This window comes from Pelodiscus sinensis, chromosome 1, assembly GCF_049634645.1.
Source record: "Pelodiscus sinensis isolate JC-2024 chromosome 1, ASM4963464v1, whole genome shotgun sequence".
NCBI lineage: Eukaryota > Metazoa > Chordata > Testudines > Trionychidae > Pelodiscus > Pelodiscus sinensis.
Genome location: NC_134711.1, coordinates 28,578,383 through 28,598,095, shown reverse-complemented (window position 1 = coordinate 28,598,095; position 19,713 = coordinate 28,578,383). Strand labels below are relative to the sequence as shown.

At 42.6% G+C, this 19,713-nt stretch overlaps 1 long non-coding RNA gene across 1 annotated transcript; it reads right to left on the bottom strand.

Annotated features, from left to right (window-relative positions):
* Positions 1-1,690: 1,690 nt before the first annotated feature.
* LOC142826512 (uncharacterized) lies at positions 1,691-18,036 on the bottom strand. The gene is made up of 3 exons (XR_012900694.1): positions 17,736-18,036; positions 7,615-7,665; positions 1,691-2,323 (listed from the first exon to the last, which is right to left on the bottom strand). It is a non-coding gene; the product is annotated as an uncharacterized LOC142826512 (long non-coding RNA).
* Between the last annotated feature and the right edge of the window lie 1,677 nt (positions 18,037-19,713).

The window sequence follows — 19,713 nt, the reverse complement described above, 5'->3', positions numbered from 1 at the left end:
AAGATATTCAAAATATTTATAATCAATGTGATACAATCCATTCTGAGTCCAAATCAGTAGCACCGGGTATTTACATTTCATGAGTTTTCTACCAATCATAGCCTAACATTTCAATCTGATGCAGAAAAGCATTAGAGTAAATTTTTTTGTTATTACTGACTCCATCAAATCTTGTCTTACATGTCAATTTGAGTCACTGCGACAAATTTGTATCCTTTTTGGATTCCTTTGGCAGTTCAGAGAACTATGGGTACATCTATACAGTAACATTATTTCAAAATAACTTTGTCTCTGTCTACACAGCAGGCAGTTATTTTGAAATAATGTCAAAATACTGTCAAGCTGGAGGACTTCTTACTCCAACTCTTATAACCCTCAATGTATGAGGAGTAAGGGAAGTCAGAGAAAGAGTGCTCTTTTTCAAAAGCAGTGCTGTGTAGATGCTCCCTATTTAAAATAAGCTATGTTGAAATAAGCTACACAATTGACACAGCTCAATTTGCGTAGCTTATTTTGAGTTAAGCCCTGCTGTGTATATGCACCCTATGTGATGAAGATCTATATTCAGCAGCTGAATAGTTTCAACAAAGGTACAACAATGAAATTTCAAAAGATGTGTGTGACAAGATCATCTTCCTGAAATGTAAACATTCCACCAATTTTAAATCGGACTGCAAGCCAAAAGAACTGCTTCAAGAAATATTCGATCTTGGCCTGCTGACTTTCTCTCTTTATATCACAACTGCATTATGTATTTTTGTCAGTCTCACTGCATCAGTGGCTTCTGCTGAATGCACATTCAACATTTAAAACAAGTAAAAAATTATCTTCATTCTCCAAGGGGCAAGAGCATTTGAATGGACTCACAATGTTTAACATTAACAGTGATGTTGCACATAAATTAGATTTTTCTTCAACTGTAAACAAGTTTGCACACAACAAAGCCAGAAAAGCATTCCTAAAATGAAGAGTTTTGCTTTCAGTGGAAACTCACAATTAAAGTTACATTTTTAATATACATGCTATTGGTATAATGACTTAATTGTTAATACATAAATGTCTCAAGTATTCATTTTCATATACTAAAACCAAAGGAATATGACCCTCAGCATGAAAAGTTAGATACGTTGGGGGCCTGGGCCTCTAAACTCAAAGTGGCCTGGGCCTCTGTTATTCTCTGAGGGTATGTCTACACAGCAAAGTTATTTCAAAATAACAGCCATTATTTCGAAATAACTTTCCCAGGGTATGTCTACACTACCCTCCTAGTTCGAACTAGGAGGGTAATGTAGGCATACCGCACTTGCAAATGAAGCCCGGGATTTGAATTTCCCGGGCTTCATTTGCATAAGCGGGGAGCCGCCATTTTTAAATCCCCGCTGCTTCGAACCCCGTGCAGCGCGGCTACACGGGGCTCGAACTAGGTAGTTTGGACTAGGTTCCTATTCCGAACTACCGTTACTCCTCGTGAAATGAGGTGTACCGGTAGTTCGGAATAGGCATCCTAGTCCAAACTACCTAGTTCGAGCCCCGTGTAGCCGCGCTGCACGGGGTTCGAAGCAGCGGGGATTTAAAAATGGCGGCTCCCCGCTTATGCAAATTAAGCCCGGGAAATTCAAATCCCGGGCTTCATTTGCAAGTGTGGTATGCCTACATTACCCCGCTAGTTCGAACTAGCGGGGTAGTGTAGACATACCCCCAGTGTCTACACAAGCCAACTGCTTTTTCAAAATTCATTCAAAATAGTGGAGGGCTTATTTCGAAATTGGTAAACCTTGTTCCACGAGGAATAGCGCCAATTTTGAAATTGCTATTTCGAAATAAGCGCCGTGTAGATGCTTATTTCGAAATAGGGGGTCTCTAGCCCTTCCTACGGTGCCCTGCTGGTCGCCCTGGCCACAAGGTAACTTCTGACCTGATGCCCTGCCGGAACCAGTTCCAACTGGCCTTAAATGCAATTCAGCGTCCAATCAGTGTGGACACGCTATTTCAAAATGCATTGTGTGTGTAGATGCGTTATTTTGAAATAAGATATATCGAAATAACGCTGTAGGGTAGACATACCCTGAGAGAGCCTGAGAATAGATATGGCCTAAGTGACATGCTGGAGGTCTCATCCTGCCAGTATTAATACTTCCTTTGAATCTCTAAATATTAAAGATGACAATTTCCTAACACAACAGAGCAGGGGCAGATGACCATTTTGCGGGGCCCAGGGCAGCACAATTTCGCGGGGCCCCCCTTTGCTACGGTGCATGCGCGGGGCTTCTTGAAGCGCGGGGCCTGGGGCAACCACCCCGCTTGCCCTGCCCTATATCCGTCCCTGCAACAGAGGATAATTCTCTATTAGACCTTGTTGTGATAAGTAAAGAATAATTGAACACAGAACTAAAACTCTGTAGTCACTTAGGTACAAAGGATCATGAATTAAACACATTTGTTTTGTACAAACAGACTAAAGCCCAAACTACTAATTTATAGAGAGATTTGGAAGAATTCCATATTTGTTGATAATTCCAATTTCACTTTACTCACAAACAACAACATATTTCCATAATCATAAAAATATACAAAGTAAGAAAAATGATGCTTGAGAACATGGAGATTGGTTTAAGGATGATTATAGGGCTGTCAATTAGTGGGTGTTAATGCCTATGATTAACGTAGGACAGAATTAACATGTTAAAAAAATTAATTCGCATTAATCGCAGAGATCAGCAAACCAGCATGAGCTGCTTCAAAGACCATCTCTGGTAAGGTACAGTAATGCAAACCGCCACCAGACAGCACACGGAATAACAAAGCATCCAGAAAGGAGGGAAAAAAACTGAAGCCCTGGTTCAAGCTCCAGTGGAGAAATAAACATACTCTCTTCTCTTCCAAGTGACCATATTTTTCAAAATAAAACAACCTGGGAGAAGAGGAGTTGCCCAAACTGTCCCTCCTCCGCCCTCACCCCCATCCCGGCAGAGCTCACCCAAACCACCCTCTCTTTGCCTCCTACGACTGGGACTGACCCTTCCTGCCACATCTTATTCTGGGGCTGAGTCCGCCCTTCAGGACTCTGAACTGCCCATGGGGAGGTCTACCTCCCAGTCCAGGGGCTGATGCCTTCCCTGAGCTTGGGGGATGACCCCCCCCCCCCCCAGGGATGTTAAAGACTAGTCTATTATCCAATAAACATTTGCTTATCGGATAGTCTTTTGACTAGTCGACTAGTCGATACCCACCCCCTTGCTGGCTTTATCAGATAGAAGCAGCAAAGCAGGGGGCGGGAAGGGGTATTTCAAAATGGAAGCACCGCACAGCGGCGCTGCCACTTTGAAACCCCAAGGCGGCCACTGCACCGCTGATCTGCGGATCATCTGTGATGTGGGTTGCCCCTTTGAAATGCCACTTCTGCGCAGTTCAAAGGGGCAGCCCAGCAGATCCCGGGCTCCCCGTGGAATTTCCCTGGAACCCAGGATCATCTGGGGACTCTCCAGCTGACCCCAAGCTCCTAGCAGCATGAGACATAGCACGGAGCCCGGAGTTAGTGGGGGACCGCAAGTCCCCCGCTGACCCTGAGCTCCAGGTGCATTCCAAAGTCAAGAGCCTCTACTGGGGACTCCTGTGCATTTCAAAGCAGGCATACCGCGTGCAGCCCAGAGTCAGCGGGACTTCCTGCTGGCCCGGGGCTGTAAGTGGGGTTTTGCATACCTCCTTTGAAATGTACAAGAGCCCCTGCCCCACTCAGCAGGGGCTCTTGTACATTTCAAAGGAGGAATGCGGACATGCCTATTGACTAGTCGACAATTAGTCGACTAGTCAATTAACTGCATTTTAACATCCTTACCCCACCCCTGAGCCCTATGCCACCTGAAGTTGGGGCTGAGCCCCCCCACCCCCCAAAATCTACTGCCCATGGTAGAGTCTACCTCCTCTCCAGCCCTGTGCTGTCCACAGCTGCGGCTGAGCTAAAAAAGGACTCTTTTGAATAGGACACAAATATATTGATTATATAGAAGAATTTAAAGTTCAGCTTTCACAATAGAATTTGCAGTACAGTATTTCAGTGAGGTGAATTTACATTTTTACAGTGTAAATGTTTTGTAATAAAAATAAATATAAAGTGAGCACTATATATGTTGTATTGTATGTTGTAATTGAAATCAATTAGAAGATGTAGAAAACATCCAAAAATATTTAAATAGATAGTATTCTTATTATTGTTTTACAGTGCAATTAATCGCGCAATTAATTGCGATTAATTTTTTTAATCACTTGACAGCCCTAGATAATTATTTTGTCAACATCCCATGGAAATATATACAATGTGTGTTTTCACACACAATAAGCTTTGACTCTTTGAACCTCAATGTCTACTGTCATTAAACAATTATTGGCTGATATCCACATAAGTTCCCATAACTGTTGAAAATGTAAATAGATAAATGTAGAAAAAAGTGCTTAAAACACACAATTACATGTAACAGGGAAAATTTAAATTGATAATCTTAAAAAGCTAAAATATAAATATTAACTATAAAAATCCTAAAACAATAAAAATTGAATTTTTCCAAGAATAAATATATACCCATGTGCTGGGTTTAAAAGGGCCAGTTTCATAAATCTGCAGGAACACAAAGTGAAATCTGATCTAACAGCAAAGGATAATAAGGAGGAATTTTTAAAGCATATTCTGAACAAAAAGAATCCTAACAATGATATTGGTCTATTACTAGATAGAAATGGTAGAATTATCAGTAACAATACAGAAAAGGCATGGAGTAGTTCACTACACTCAGCAGTACAATTTTCATGAATAAAATTTAAGACAGTCATAAAAATTTATAGTATCAAGACCTTAATATATAATTTCCCAGATATTTATATGATTCCCATTTGCATGGTATCTGTGCACCTCTGTGATGTAAGAAAGTACTATTATTCCATTTTTAAAGATGGAGACTATGGCGCAGAGATTAATTGAGTTGCCCAAGGCTCACACAAGATGTCTGTGGAGGAACAGGCAATTTAAATGAGCTCTCCTGACTTGCAGGCTAGTATCCTAATTGCTTGACCATACATTTCTTTATTTGTGTGGTCTCTCTCAGAGAACCAGGAAAAGAGTGTATTTTTTTAAAAAAGTAAATGTAATTGTTAAGCTATTAAGATAGGCAGGAGAAATGTATCTGAAAAAAGTTGTGTCTTGAGTGAAATCCAAATTAAACAAACTCTTATAAAACTACATTCCCTTCAGCTTTTTTTTTTTTTTAAGTTACTCCTTCCTTTGTTTCTTGTTCCTCCACTGCAAAATGGTATGTGTCAGATTTAGGACTCTGAGTCTGCAAGCTTCTGTGGCAGGTCAACCTTCTGCCATCATAGAGCCCCGCTGTACTGAATGGAGTTATGCACATGTGCAAGGATTCAATTAAAAGCACCTGATTGCAACATCAGGGGCTTAGACTGTAAAATCTTTAGTTCAAGGATACTTGACCTCAACTACCAGAGTCCCATGTCTCTGCCAGCCTAAAGGCAGTCAAAAATGAATATTGGAGAATTGCTTTAATGAAGGAGAACTCAGAAGACACAGTCAAATAGAACTGATCCTGGGCCAGATACTCAGGAGCTTCCAGTACTGGTATGTGAAGACAAGGAAAGGAGGCATGACAGAGCCCTGGCTAATATTTTTTCTGAATGCCTTGTAAATTCTCCAGCTTCCTAAAAGCTGTATCTTCCTCTCAGACTAAGGTTACTGTGAGATGACCTGCCAGACATAATTTTCTCACCAATAAGGAGGAAGAAAATAACATTCCCAATAAAAAGTTTGACTAAAGTAAAAACAGGTCCTTAAAAAAAGTCTCAATTCCCTCTTATAAGAAAAGGTATTTCCTCTGAATTTTCAATTAATTCATTTTTAATCTCTAATTTTGAATTGGAAGTATCTGAATACCCCCTAATATACTTTTAGTAGCTGAATATTTTGCACTGGTATGGAGCAGATGCAGCCACACAACTTGTGGTTACCCAGCTACAGTAGACTTCTAATAATCCGGAACCTTTGGGACCTAGGTGGTGCTGGATTATCAGATATGCCGGACTACCAGAAGGTACTATAATATATATATATATATATGTATATACTGTATATAAAGTATTTTTAACCCTTTTTATTGTAGCATAAGCACTGTCCAGCATCATACAATGCCAGTGGCAGACTGACTCGGTCCTGTCCGGTTTCACTTGGTTCAGCTGCTGCTGCTGCTGCCTTGTGACTTGTTTTTTGCCGAAGTTTACTCACTAGGCTCTTGCCATTTTGATGTCGGACTATAAGGAGTGCTGTACAATTGGATGCCGGACTATTGGAGTTTTACTGTATATATAGTGATGTGGTGCAGAACAGATATCTATGATGCTGGAGTTGATGTAAGGGTTCCCATGATGCATCACATCACTGTACTAAGCTAGGTAACCACAAGCTGTGTGGGGCTGCATCTGCTCCATACTGGTGCACAATATTCAGCTACTGAATATACAAGTGCTATTGCAGATATTTGCAACCCTGATGCAAATGCACCCTAAGTTGTACCCACTCGTTTCTGGTTTACAATGGCTTCATTTGCAGCTATCTTCTCAAGATGATCAAGGAAGTTGAAGGTGCTTTGCTAGCCATACAATGCTGCACATTTTTTACCACAGAAAGCTACTCTCAGTGTGTTTTTGGCATTCTTATTATCAGGGCTCGCCGAACTGCAGCGAGCCCTGCTCGCCAGCCGTGCTGTCCGGCGATCTGCGCATGCACAGATCGCCCAAACCCGGCTCTTCCAGGTTACAATCTACTCACCACGGGCGAGTAGATTGTATATTTGTCAAGCCCTGCTTATTATTAAGATGAAATGAGTTTACTATTGTTTTCCCTGGGTTTGATTTAAACCGCTATTTCCTGGAGTATTGTTCCATAGTTTGGAGGTCCTCAATTAATGCTCTCTCAGTGTCATGGAGCTTTGATGCTTGGATGGTCATGGCAAGGTCATCTGCATATCTAACTTTTCGTGATTTAGTTGCAGGCTGTTACTTGTCAATTTTTAAAGAGGTTGGTGCAAGTATACAACCGTGTGGTAGCCCATTCTTTATGATATGGGGAGAACAGAACTTATTACCTATGGATATACCTGGGTATCTGTTATTCAGTATGGTCCACAGCAGGCAAAGTGTTTGGTAGCAAGGTATAATTTTAGCAAGTTTCAGCATCAGGCCATTAATCCATATAATATCATACTCAGATGATAGGCCAATAAATACTGCACTATCGTTCAGGGTTTTTTTTTTTTTTTGTAGCCAGCCTCAATGTGAGTTGTAAATGTCAGAATCTCCACTATGTTTTGGCCAGAAGCCTGCTTATTTGACAGGGACAATGGGCCCAGTAAAAGTGTGATGACGTGAAATTGGGGGAATGATAAATCTAATCTGGATTGCTAGATAAACTGGGCTCATTTAAACAATATGTACCCAGGGGGATTTGATGAGCTAGTACTCCAATAACTAGCCTGGGTTGCCACAGCCACATTGCTATTTTTAGGTGCTAACACAAGCAAATGGGAATTCCATTTCCCAGCTGCTGTGTAGACTTACCATGTCAGATCCCACGCAGTCAACATCTAGGTCATTAGAGTGGAGCTGCTTCTGCTTGAGAGAGAAATAAGAAACAGAGATTCAGGATATTTCTTTATACACGTGGGTATGTCTAGACAGCAACATTATTTCGAAATAACTAGTTTATAACTAGGTTTGCTGATCCAATGCCACATCATTACTAATATAAAGAACTATGTTCCTTTATCTTTTTTGCTCAACATGTATATAAGGAATGACACAGGATCATACTGAATAGCGTAGATATAGAGAGACAGGATGGCTGCATGGAATAAAAGACAGACTGCACATGTTTGTAGTGAAAATTGCTCCAGTTCAGAATGTTTATTAAAAAGGTAACTGTATATACTGCTGGATTTTTATTTTATTTTATAAAATAACTAGCATTATTTCAAAACAATTTAATCTACATCCACACAGCAGGGAGTTATTTTGAAATAATGTTGAAATACTGTCAAGCTGGTGGACTTCTTGCTCCAACTCCTGTAACCCTCATTGTATGAGGAGTAAGGGAAGTCAGAGGAAGAGTGCTCTATTTTGAAATAAGTGCTGTGTAGAAGCTCAATTTCAAAATAAGCTACACAATTAATATATCTCAATTTGTGTAGCTTATTTTGAGTTAAGCCCTGCTGTGTAGATGCATCGTATATTTTCACTGCTAAAATAAGTGTGTTTCACTGAGGGATGACTGATGTAAGTTAGCTTTCCCAATGTAAAAATTCAACAAGAAACATGGCACTATACATTTATATAATGGTAAAACACAAGACACCAACCACTGGCTGGAGGTATAGTGTTGTCCTCACTTATCTATTTTGCAGTAAAAACTACATGGAACTTATGTCCACTGCAGCCTCTCCCTGACTTACGAACCAGTTACAGACCAAGCAATTGGTCCATAACTCAGTTTGTTTGTAAGTTGGGCCCCACAGTTACATGTGACCGCGCTGTTCATAAACACGGATCGCGTTCGTAACTCGGGGTCCACCATTTATGACAGCTTCGGTCGTAAATGAGAACAGTCATAAGTCGACCGTTCGCAACTCAGGAACCAGCTGTACTAGGGTTTAACTAATGCATGATAATTATCTTGATGTTATCAGGCAAAGTATATTCATCCCTGATACAACTCCAGTGAACCAGAATATAGTTGCATATTGTTAAACAGCAATGATATATGATGACTAGAAGAATACATATATATTAGGGAAATACCTATGTTTATATACACTAAAGCATCACAGGAGTATAAAATTTGGGGCTAGTAGAAACCTCAGGGGTCATCTAATCCATCCCCCAGCAATGAGAGAGGATTAAGTATACCTAGACCATTCCTGACAAGTATTTGTCTAAACTATTCTTAAAAGCCTTCAGTGGCAGGGATTTTGTAACCTCCATGGATAACCTGTTCCAGTACTTAATTATCCTAGAGTTAGAAAGATTTTGCTAATATATAACCTATATCTACTATTCTGCAAACTAACCAGAGTACTTTTTGTCCTATTCTCAGTGGACATGAAGAACAATTGATCACTAGTCCTGTTACAACACATTCTACATATTTGAAGAGTATTATGTGTCCTTCCTCCTCCCACCCCTTGTCTAGATTAAACATGCCTAATTATTTCAACCTTTCCTCACGGGTCATGTTTTCTGAACTTCTTATTCCTCTTGTTGTTCCTTGCTGGACCCTCTCCAATTTATCCACATCTTTCTTAAAGTGTAATGCTGAAAACTAAACACAGTACTCATAGCTGAGGACTCACCAGCGCTGAGTAAAGCAGAACAATTACCTCTATGTCTCTGAATAACTTTGGTTGACACACTCCTTTTTCCCAACAGTAGATTATTGATTCTTAATTTGTGTTTGGTTATAACCCTCAGATCTTTTTCAGCAGTACTTCTGCCTAGCCAGTTATTCCCCATTAGTATTTGTGCATCTGACTTTGTCCTTCTTAAGTGTAGTACTTTGCACTTGTCTTTATTGACATTCATCATGCTTTTTTCTGGATTCTAATCCTGTCCTCCAAAATGGAGAGGCAATCCCACCCGGGCTAGTGTCATCTGCAAATTTTATAGGCACACGCTCCACTAAATGTTAGGAGTTTACTATTAAAAATACTGAAAAATTATGGATTCAAGGTAGACCCCCGTCACACCCTACTAGATATATCCTCACAGTTTGAAAGCCAACTACATAAATTCTTGTAATATGCTCTCTCAACCAGTTATTTCCCCATTTACAGTAATTTCATGTAGACCTTATTTCCCTACTTTGCTTAAGAGGAAATTGCATGTCTGTTATGGGAGTAGGTGAGTGAAGTTCTGTGATCAGGCTAGATAATTATGATGGTCCTTTTTGATTTTAAAATCTATGAACTATGAAAAGTCTAACTAAAATCAAGCTATGTCATATCTACTTCTCCCATATCCACAGGTTAACCAGAAGGAAATTAGATAGATTTAGTATGATTTGTACTTGAAATCCATGTTGGCTATTCTTTACCACTAGGACCCTGACAAAATTACAGATTCAAAAGAATTCACAGCATTGTCATGGATCAAGTACTGATTTTCACAGGATATTCACAGAAATGAAAAGTCACTGCTGCATTCCTTTTGCATAAAATGTGCTCCCCCTCAAACTGTTGTAATTTTCCCAGCAGCTAGAGACTGACGTGTGGATGCCCACTTCCATCTCCCTGCTGTTTGAAAAATCAAAGCAGATTGCAGGGAAGGTTGGGGAGGGGAGGATTTAGTAGATAGTTTTATTCAAATCACAGCAGCCAGAGCCATGACCACTTGAAGCATATGCTCCCGTCTTCCCAATGAGACTGCATCTGCTGATGTTCTGAGCAGCAACAGTACTAATTACTGTGCCTTGCACAAAACTAGCTGCAGAGTGCCTTCCTGAACTGCTGCAGTTTCTCCAGCAATGGGGCGGTGTAGAGCCACATGTACTTGTTTCATGCCTGGTGTAGCTCACAGACCTTCCCTTAACTGCTATCCTTCCCCCTTCATCCTGTCCTTTCTCCCCAGGCTCCTCATCTAGCTCCCGCTTCCACTGTTCCATCCCCCAAGCCTCTCACCACCCCTTCAGCCTTCCCTCCTGCTATCCCATCCTTCTCCAGCCCTCCACCCAGCTATTCCCCCCCATACCTTTCTTTACTGTCCTCAGGACTTAGGGACAACTGGTGAGGGGGGCCACATGACCCCCCAGCCTGGGGAAGGGTCAGGACAACCCCCCTCTACCCCAGGTCCCGCCTCTCCCCATCCCTCTTCTGCCTTCTTCTTTCTGTTCCCCACCCTTGCTCCACTCCAACCTATTGCTTCCCTTTCCCCAAGTGATGCACTCTAGAGACTTGCAGGGCTAGAGTTTTGGTGCTGGCAGTGGGAGTCCAACACCTCCCACTGCACTCTCTAGTAGCTGTGGGGGAAACGGAGCAATGCAGCCCCAGCTCCTCCTGCTTTTTCGACGAGTCGGTTGGGGGTAGAGGTTATGACTGCCCCTGCACTCACTGGCAAGAAATGGAGCAGCATGGGCTGGGGAGCAGTGCAAGCTGGGGCTATGTTCTTCTGCGTCATCTGCTATGAGTGCAAAGATAGTCATGTTCCCTTTCCCCATGCAATGCTCCAGGAGAGCAGAGCAAGAGGGGGCCACCTTGCTCTGCTTCCACAGCTGCTAGTGGTAAGTGTGGTAGGGCCAGTCCCCTGCTGCAGGTACCAGGCTTTCCTGCTAATCACCCCAGACACCCAGATATTTTGTCTGCACTGGCTAATAGCTAGCCCTTTGCCCTCCCACTCATGGCATTTGTGGGATCCGTGCTTCCTCGTGCCCCCAGTGTGTTGCCAATGCTAGGTCTTCCCCTCTGCTAATACCTATTCCCTGTGGCCATGAAGGGGATGGCTGGAGTGTGGCAGTAGTCACTTTATATAGAGCTCCTCAGAAACTTTCCTTGTAATACTTCCACCCCTTTCCTCTGTGCTCATTAGTATGCAGTAAGGGATGGAGCCTAATGGGCAAGTGCATAGCCAGTGGGGAGGGCTGCCCTATGAGATACTGCACACCCATTGGCTAGTCAGCGTAACATTTGGAGGAAGTAGGAATGAAAATCTATGAGTCTCACCAAACATGAGACTGGCATGAGAAAGTTCTTACTTCTGCATCTCTGCTGTTGGAAAAAGCACGGTCTCAAGCTAGTTTTGCAATTTCCACAACATCACAATTTTCTCAGAATCGTATTTATCACCTTGTAATCTTCTAAGTGCTTACCAGTTGTTTAATTATTTGTTCCCCAGTGTTAGGCCCTAGAGAATTGGGCCTAGTGCAGTTATGTTAAGACAGATCAAGGAAAGAGGTTAACAAAGGTTTCTGGGTAGTTCCTGAACAGAACAGAACTAGAAATATGGCTCAAGCAAGGGGCAATCCCTACGTACTTGCTTAAGTTGCAAAATAAAGTAAGTGAAAGGCTGCACCTGTGATGAGAACAGCTAGTTTGAGAACTGATAAGGTAACTCCCTGTTTCTGTTCTCACCCTGATCTTAACGAACTGTCTCTGCCCTCTGTTTGTTTTAACTCCCTGTCTCCTTGTTGTTTGGTACTTGCCTTCTAGGCTGATAAGACAGCTGTTGACGCATTATGAATTGCTTAAGGCCATGAAGTATACGCATTAACACTAGAAGCTTCAAATTAATTAAGGGGGGGCTGAGATGCTTGGGCAAATGTTTTATGACGCGACGGAACTGCCTATATAATCTTACTTGTTACTGAAATCAGGGCTGGTTCCCTTGGGAGACGGGCCGCTCTCTATTGTAGTGCGCACTATTCAATAAAGAGCTTGTGATTGGATCTTGCTGGTGTTGCCTGTCTCTTTGCGGTCAGACAACGAACAGAGGCCGTCCGGGTTAAAGTCCCTGACAAATGTATCTTTCTGGCTATTAAAATTAGGCTGACTGGTCTGTTCTGCCGTCCCTTTCCTCCTTTTTGAATATAGGTAATATGTTTACCTTTCTTTAGTCATCTGGAACATCACGCATCCACGAGTCCTTTAAGATAATGGCTAATGGTTCAGAGATTGCTTTAACTCTAGTGTGAATTTCATTAGGCCCTTGAATACATGTAATTTATCTAAATATTATTTAATCTGCTCTTCCCCTATTTTGCCGGTCTTTCTTCCCCCTTGTTAATATTATTTGTGTTAAACATCTATTTACAGCTAACCTTTTTAAAGAAGACTAAAGTAAACTAAGCACTTTAGCGTGTTGTATCATCAGTTATTCACTCACCTTCCCATAAATTAGTGGACCTATGCTTTCCTTCTTCTTTCTCATATTTCTAATGTATTTATAAAACTTTTTATTGCTCTATAAAACCAGTTAGATAAAAACCCAAAATGTAAAACTACTTCATTTCTTATGTAAACTCCTTTTTCCTCCCCGGGTTACTGGGGAGCAGGTCACATTCACAGGTGTGCCTGGGCACCTGGTGTTTTAACCCAAAAGAGATCCTGAGCACCCCAGTGGTGATGGGGTTTAGTTGGGGAAAGCCCTATCCACCCCCTTGCTGCAGTCCCTTCCTCTGTGCTCATTAGTATGCAGTAAGGGATGGAGCCTAATGGGCAAGTGCATAGCCAGTGGGGAGGGCTGCCCTATGAGATACTGCACACCCATTGGCTAGTCAGCGTAACATTTGGAGGAAGTAGGAATGAAAATCTATGAGTCTCACCAAACATGAGACTGGCATGAGAAAGTTCTTACTTCTGCATCTCTGCTGTTGGAAAAAGCACGGTCTCAAGCTAGTTTTGCAATTTCCACAACATCACAATTTTCTCAGAATCGTATTTATCACCTTGTAATCTTCTAAGTGCTTACCAGTTGTTTAATTATTTGTTCCCCAGTGTTAGGCCCTAGAGAATTGGCTGGCAATGATTGTAAAATGGCGGTGCCTCCACCTGGCTGGCCTTGTACACACACTGGTGTGCCTTGAGAGCCTCCAGGAATATACTCATTCCAACATAAATCTGGATCTAATTCCAGAACAACTACAAATCATATACATCTAATGGAACACTTTAAAATAAACAATCTTTACTTAACTTAACTAATCAGGGATTAACAGATTAGCAATGAACAGCATTAACAAAACACACAACAATAATTGAAGCTTATATAGCTAGACAACAGTGACCCCACCCCAGAGCGTGTACACCCCCTAGACTCAGTCCCAGATACTTGCTTGCATTGGCGCGCTGATGTTGCAGCAGTAGTGAGGATTTGGTCTGGTCCAGGCTAAACAGCAGCTCTGACCCAGGCAGCACTTTTCCAACAAGGCCCAAACTTACTGCCTCATGCTGTGCCTATAGGAAGCAGCCTGCTAACTCCCAGTTCCAACAGGTATCTAGTAGCTGCACTCCAACAGCCCCTGCACTGGGTCAATGTCCTTGGCAGCAGCCTGGCTCCCCCTCTGGTTCCAAACTCCAAGGCAGAGTCCCAGACTGGTAGGCCTCTTTCTTCAAGCACATGGAGCGTGCAGTCCTCTCTCACACTAGAGTCCTTCCTTCCTGTTTTTCCCAAGGGCTCATAGGAATTGTAGTCTGGATTGTAGCACACAGGGTATTTTCAGAATAAAACAGAGGCCCCTTTAGTAAGGGGACTACACTTAGGATTCAGAAGAATTATTCACAAGAAACTCCCCCCCCCCCCCCAACAAAAAAAGATGAAAGGAAGCAGACTGCCCTCCAAAAACAGAAAGGCCCCACCTTGCTTTATGCTGCAAACATATCAGCTAGGCCTGGTGCCCTCTAGCCTTCAAGCAAGAGTGCAACTCCCTCCCTTTCCCCCTCCCTGCCCCACACAAACACCTCTTAAAGTGCTAGTTTGCAATTCCAACACAATTCTCAATACACCACAATTGTCTTTTATGCTGTACTGCAGAAAAAAATAGAGCTGTATGTCATACATAGTGTTTTGATATCTGAAAGGAGATCATTGTGCAGGGCTATGTACAAGTCCAGGGTAGGAAAGGCAAGGCAAACCATTTCTAGAGTCTCACGTGAAAAGATTATTTGGAAAGCCATTATTGTCAGTTGGTGGTCATCAATATGTACCTATCTGCACCTCTTGCTTCAGTAAGTTCAACCTAATTTTAAAAGTAAAAGGAACTTCATTATGGTAATAGATGCATAGCTTAGAAGCGGTCCACAGATTCCAGAACAAGTGAACACTGTAACAATTGATTTAAAACTGTGCTGCTTCTAAATTTCAGTAGTATGACTGAATGGAATACCACAAGATGCAAACATTGATAACTCCATTACCACCTTCTCAATTTTCTTGCTTATAGGCCATTAATTAATGTCTCAAGAGAAGATGTTTATGACTCAATCTTTGTACTGATAAAAAACAATTTTGTAGAGGGATTGAGGAACTTGGAATGGCAAGAAGGGATCTATGGCAGGAACAGGATATATAGAATAGTATACTAAATATTTTAATAGAGAGTTTGAATTTTATCAGAACAAAATCCCTTTGAACTGTAACATGACAGTACTTGTACAGGTTGAACCTCCCAAATTCTGTACCCTCTGGTCTGGCAACATCTGTGGTCCAGAAGGAAGGACCACAGATCTTACTAGACAAGAAAGCCCCAGAGGCAAGGAGCATGAGCCAGCTGGTAGTCCCGGGAGTGCTGGGGAGCTCCAGCTAGGCTGGCAGGTGATGGTCCTGTGGTGGGTGGGGGAGTCCAGCCCTGTGGAGTCACAGGCTGGGGGAGCCCCTGCTGTGGCTGAGAGGAATCCCCAGCCCCAGCCAGAAACCCTTGTGGCAGCGGGGCCGGCTTGGAGGAATCCCCAGTCCTGGCCAGGAACTGAGGTGGCAGCTGAACTGGAAGTGGGTGTAGGCAATCCCTAGCTAGGAATCCAGGTGGCGGCAGGGCCAGCTGCAGCCAGCGGGGATTCCCTGTGGGAGCAAGGCCAGTGGCAACCAGAGGGAATTCCCAACCCCAGGCCAGAACCACAGTGGCAGCAAAGCCAGCAGGAAGCCCCAACCCAGCTGGGAACTCAGGCGGAGAGGGGCCAGCAGCAGCTGCGGGGAATCCCAGCCCGAGGCTGACGTCCCTGGGAGACCCCAGCATGGGATCAGCAGCAGGGAAGGAAGCTCAGGTTCTGGGGGATGCCCATAGCCCAGAGAAGAACCTTGACCTCCGCTGGTCTGGCAAACTCTGTAGTTTGGGACCACTCAGATCCTGAGGGTGCCAGACCAGGGAGGTCCAACCTGTATGAAAATTACACCACTGCTTGCTAAGTCTGTGATGAACAAGCTGTAGCCCCCAGTTTTTCCTATGTAAAAAAACAAGCTCTGAATCTTTCACATCAGCACATTCTTAGAAAACCTGATTTTAAGCCAGAAATGGCAAAATTTGTTTAATTGAATCAGAATTTTCCTACAGCATTTATTTTTATATATTTAGAGCAACACAGTCAGTATCCAAATGCTAACTGATGATAGAGGTTGACTTCTGCGTTAACCAGTGAAATATCACAAGACTGCGTGACTTATCAAATAGTAACTTCATTTTACTCAGCTGTTATTTCTGGTTCTATCTTGGAAACCACTTAGACATTAACTTGCACCAGCACATTACTGCAAAAAAAATTAAATGCTTAATTTTCTTTAAAATAAATCAGCAAAACTTTCCATCTCATACATTCTCCTCTTCCCAGTTTGAGCTACTATTAGGAGGATAACCTTATATATAGAAGCAGTTATGAAGTTTAGAAAAGTGGAATGCCATATAAATGTATCAAATCTATGTATTACTATTGTTTATATACAAAAGTAACATTTGGATTATTACTCCTGGTTCAAGCTGAAATGCAGTTCAGGTTGCCCCTGGACTTTTTCTCGTTCTCTTAGCCAGTAGTACAGTGTTCAGTGCTTTTCAGAGATCCAAGAGAGGCACACACCAGTAAGTGAACCAGCTGGAGGTGCAGAAGTGTGATCTGAGACAGGGTACGATAAAGTTCTGTTTGTTTGAATTTCCTGCATTGTGTGTTTGTGTTAACTGGCACTCTGATACCAAACCAGAAGCAGTATGCTGTCCAGATAAATATCAGTTTGAATTATATGTCTACTTGAAATTGGTAATGGCTGTCACCTATACCCTTTATGGTAGATCAGTTTGTGTGATAGTCTGCTGATAGCCCAGATAATATACTATTCTTGCATCAATGAGAATTCTGCCATTGATTATTAGCTGTGGTTACACTATGATTGTGACAAGTTTTCCCCTTATTGCTCAGCTAATCTAGGCAATAATGGCTACTGGTTTGTTACTCATCATGTCATCTGAATGTGCTTTGAGTCTTGTGAGATGACACTGTATTTAAAATGCCAACAGATAATGAGTATGATTTGCAAGCGGGCCTAAATGCCATATTAAGCACCTAAATCCAATATTTAGGTGCCCTTAGCATTCACTAAATGCTTTCTCAGCTGCTGTCTACTACTGTAGGTGCCTATCATTAAAGTCTCAGAGGTTTCTGCATTTTGGTGGCTAGGCATGTGCACCACTAGCTAAATACTGACATTAGCCAGCCCCTCAGCCCCTAACTTACACCTGAGCTCAAGCAGATTCACATACTAGGTGTTTCCTCACCAACTACTATACCTAGCTTCCTTTGTGTGTAAACTGGAAGAAATGCTCAACACACATTTAAACTCACACAAAAGCTAGTATTCATTTCAGTGATTCATGCATACAACTAGCATGCAGAAAACCTGGGTTCAAATCCTCCCTAATCTGGTTCAGAGACTTGGATCTTCCAACTTCCCAAGAGTGACTTAACCTCTGGTCTAATCCAGAGTGGGGATTTCCATAGCTCTTCTTCTGTGCATAAATATGTAAAAATTCACTGGAACCTGGGTTTCTCAACCATTAGGTTATATAGTCAGTCTCCTGCTATGAATATTTATTTTGTACAAAGTGGCACAGCCACCAGGAGAAATTAAGAGCACACCATCTTGGGAGGTAGAAGAGCTAAATTCAAGTTCCTGCTTCACATTAGACAAAGTGGAGATTAAAACTGAGATAGCCCACATACCCGATTGAATTCTCTAATCCTGGGCTAAAGGTTATAAGGGTTGGCATCACCTCCTTCTCATTGTTTTATCTTGAAAATAGGGTCCTTAGACTCTGTAGAGGTGGAGAGCTGAGTCAAAGTCAAGCCAGGGTTTGACACCTATTGTTTTCCAGTATAGCGATGCAGCCCTTCATGGTTTGGATCCTAGGAATCAAACAAAAATAACCACAGTCTCATGGGGCAACTTCCTCTCTCTAGCTAAATACTCTTCAGTCAACTCCAGTGAAAACTGAAGCAATCCCCTAATGTGTACTGCAGCATCTGGGTGAGTCAGTATTTAACTCTTCCATTGTCTCCTGACTACCAAGCTGCAAACACACTGATAGAGAGTCTTCTGTGTTTGCAATGAAGACTAAATAGCACAAGCTTTTTGCAAAGTCCACTGTTTCATGGTTACAGGAGCACAACCAGATTTTTATAACTCTCTGGTGTGAAGCCAGCAAATCAGTGGACTTTAGTAGGAGTACCAGGAATGATCATGCATATCAGTAAATAGCAAAGAAGCTGGCAGCAATGCAAATTCTCTGGACTCGTATCCTGTGCAGGGAGCAGACTGAGCAGCTCAGAACTGAGTAGAAGAAAATCAGGGACCAGCACTGCTTCTCTAACATCATGCCTGTTTTATGAGGAGTTTGAGCTGGTGCTGGGCACTACACTGAGCACAGAGCATGGCAGGGCATGACAACCTAATCAGTCAGGATGGGCTGCTAGGAGGCAGCAGCAGATACCAAGTGAGGACCAGAAGTGATTCTGTTGCTGAAACCCATCCCAGAGGAGGTTTGGGAGCAGAAACAGCAGGAGCATATCTTTGGACCATACTTAAAAGAGCAGTTTGATACACTGCCTTTCTGAGCAATAGCCCACTGTGGAGCCTGGAGCATGTGGAGAAAGGACAGAAGCCACTCTAAGATTAGTAAGTTTCTGGCTCCATATTAATGTCTACTAATACAGCAAAAGGAGGGATATCTGTTCTTTGAACACATACAAAAGTTATCAGAAGTTATCAGCTTTGCAAATGGGACAGCTAACAGGGAGTTTCGAGAGGGAGTTCTCCAGGTGAAGGAGGAGAAAATATGGGACCCTTGAAGTAAGTGGTTGTCTGTAGTGGGTGTGTGTTTGGGGATTACTTGCTAGTTGCCTGAAAGAAACTGTGTGCTGAGCTTGTGTGTGTTTGTTTGTTTGGAGATTCAAGTGCTAAGCTGTTTGTTTGAAAGACTGCATGCTGTGGCTGGCAGTTGGAAGCTGTGAGCTTCTTAACAAGGATTTGAAATCTAGAATCCTCTGTTCATTGGTCAAGCCTTAGCCAGGGGGCGGGGCTATCAGGAAGGCCAGGGCTTTATACAGCCCATTGTAAGCAACCACGTAGCTTTGTGAACAGATGCAGCTAACGGAGTTTCGAGAGGGAGTTTTGAAGGTAAGCAAGGTATACTTGCCGTTCTTTAACACATTTAAACCAAAATAAAACCAAAACTTCCTGTTTTAAATAAAAACCCTACCAATAACCTAAGCAGCTGTAGGAGAGAATGCAGGCAGAAGCCCAGAAGCAGAGTGGGGGCTATCCTATTTATTGCACTCAATGTAGCATGTAGGTAAGTGGGCAAGTGGCGTATGTGTACATTTTGTGCAAGGAGCTCCTGGCCCTCAGAGACCATATACAGGTTTTGGAGGCCAAGGTGGCTAAATTAGAGGAGCTCAGGGAGGCCAAGAGGTACACAGATGAGGCTTTCCAAGACACTGTAGAACTGTCCCACCTCTGGTCAGACAACCCTTGTGCTGTTAAGGAGGTTGAAAGGCTCAGGGAAGGAGAACATTCAACTGGAGCAGAGGGAAATGATCCCATAGTTGGGATTCTCCTTCCAGAGGATGTTATGGTATCCTCTCACACTGAGGATACATCTCTGTGGGAGGGAACTCCAGTCATTAGTAATGGGGGAGTCGA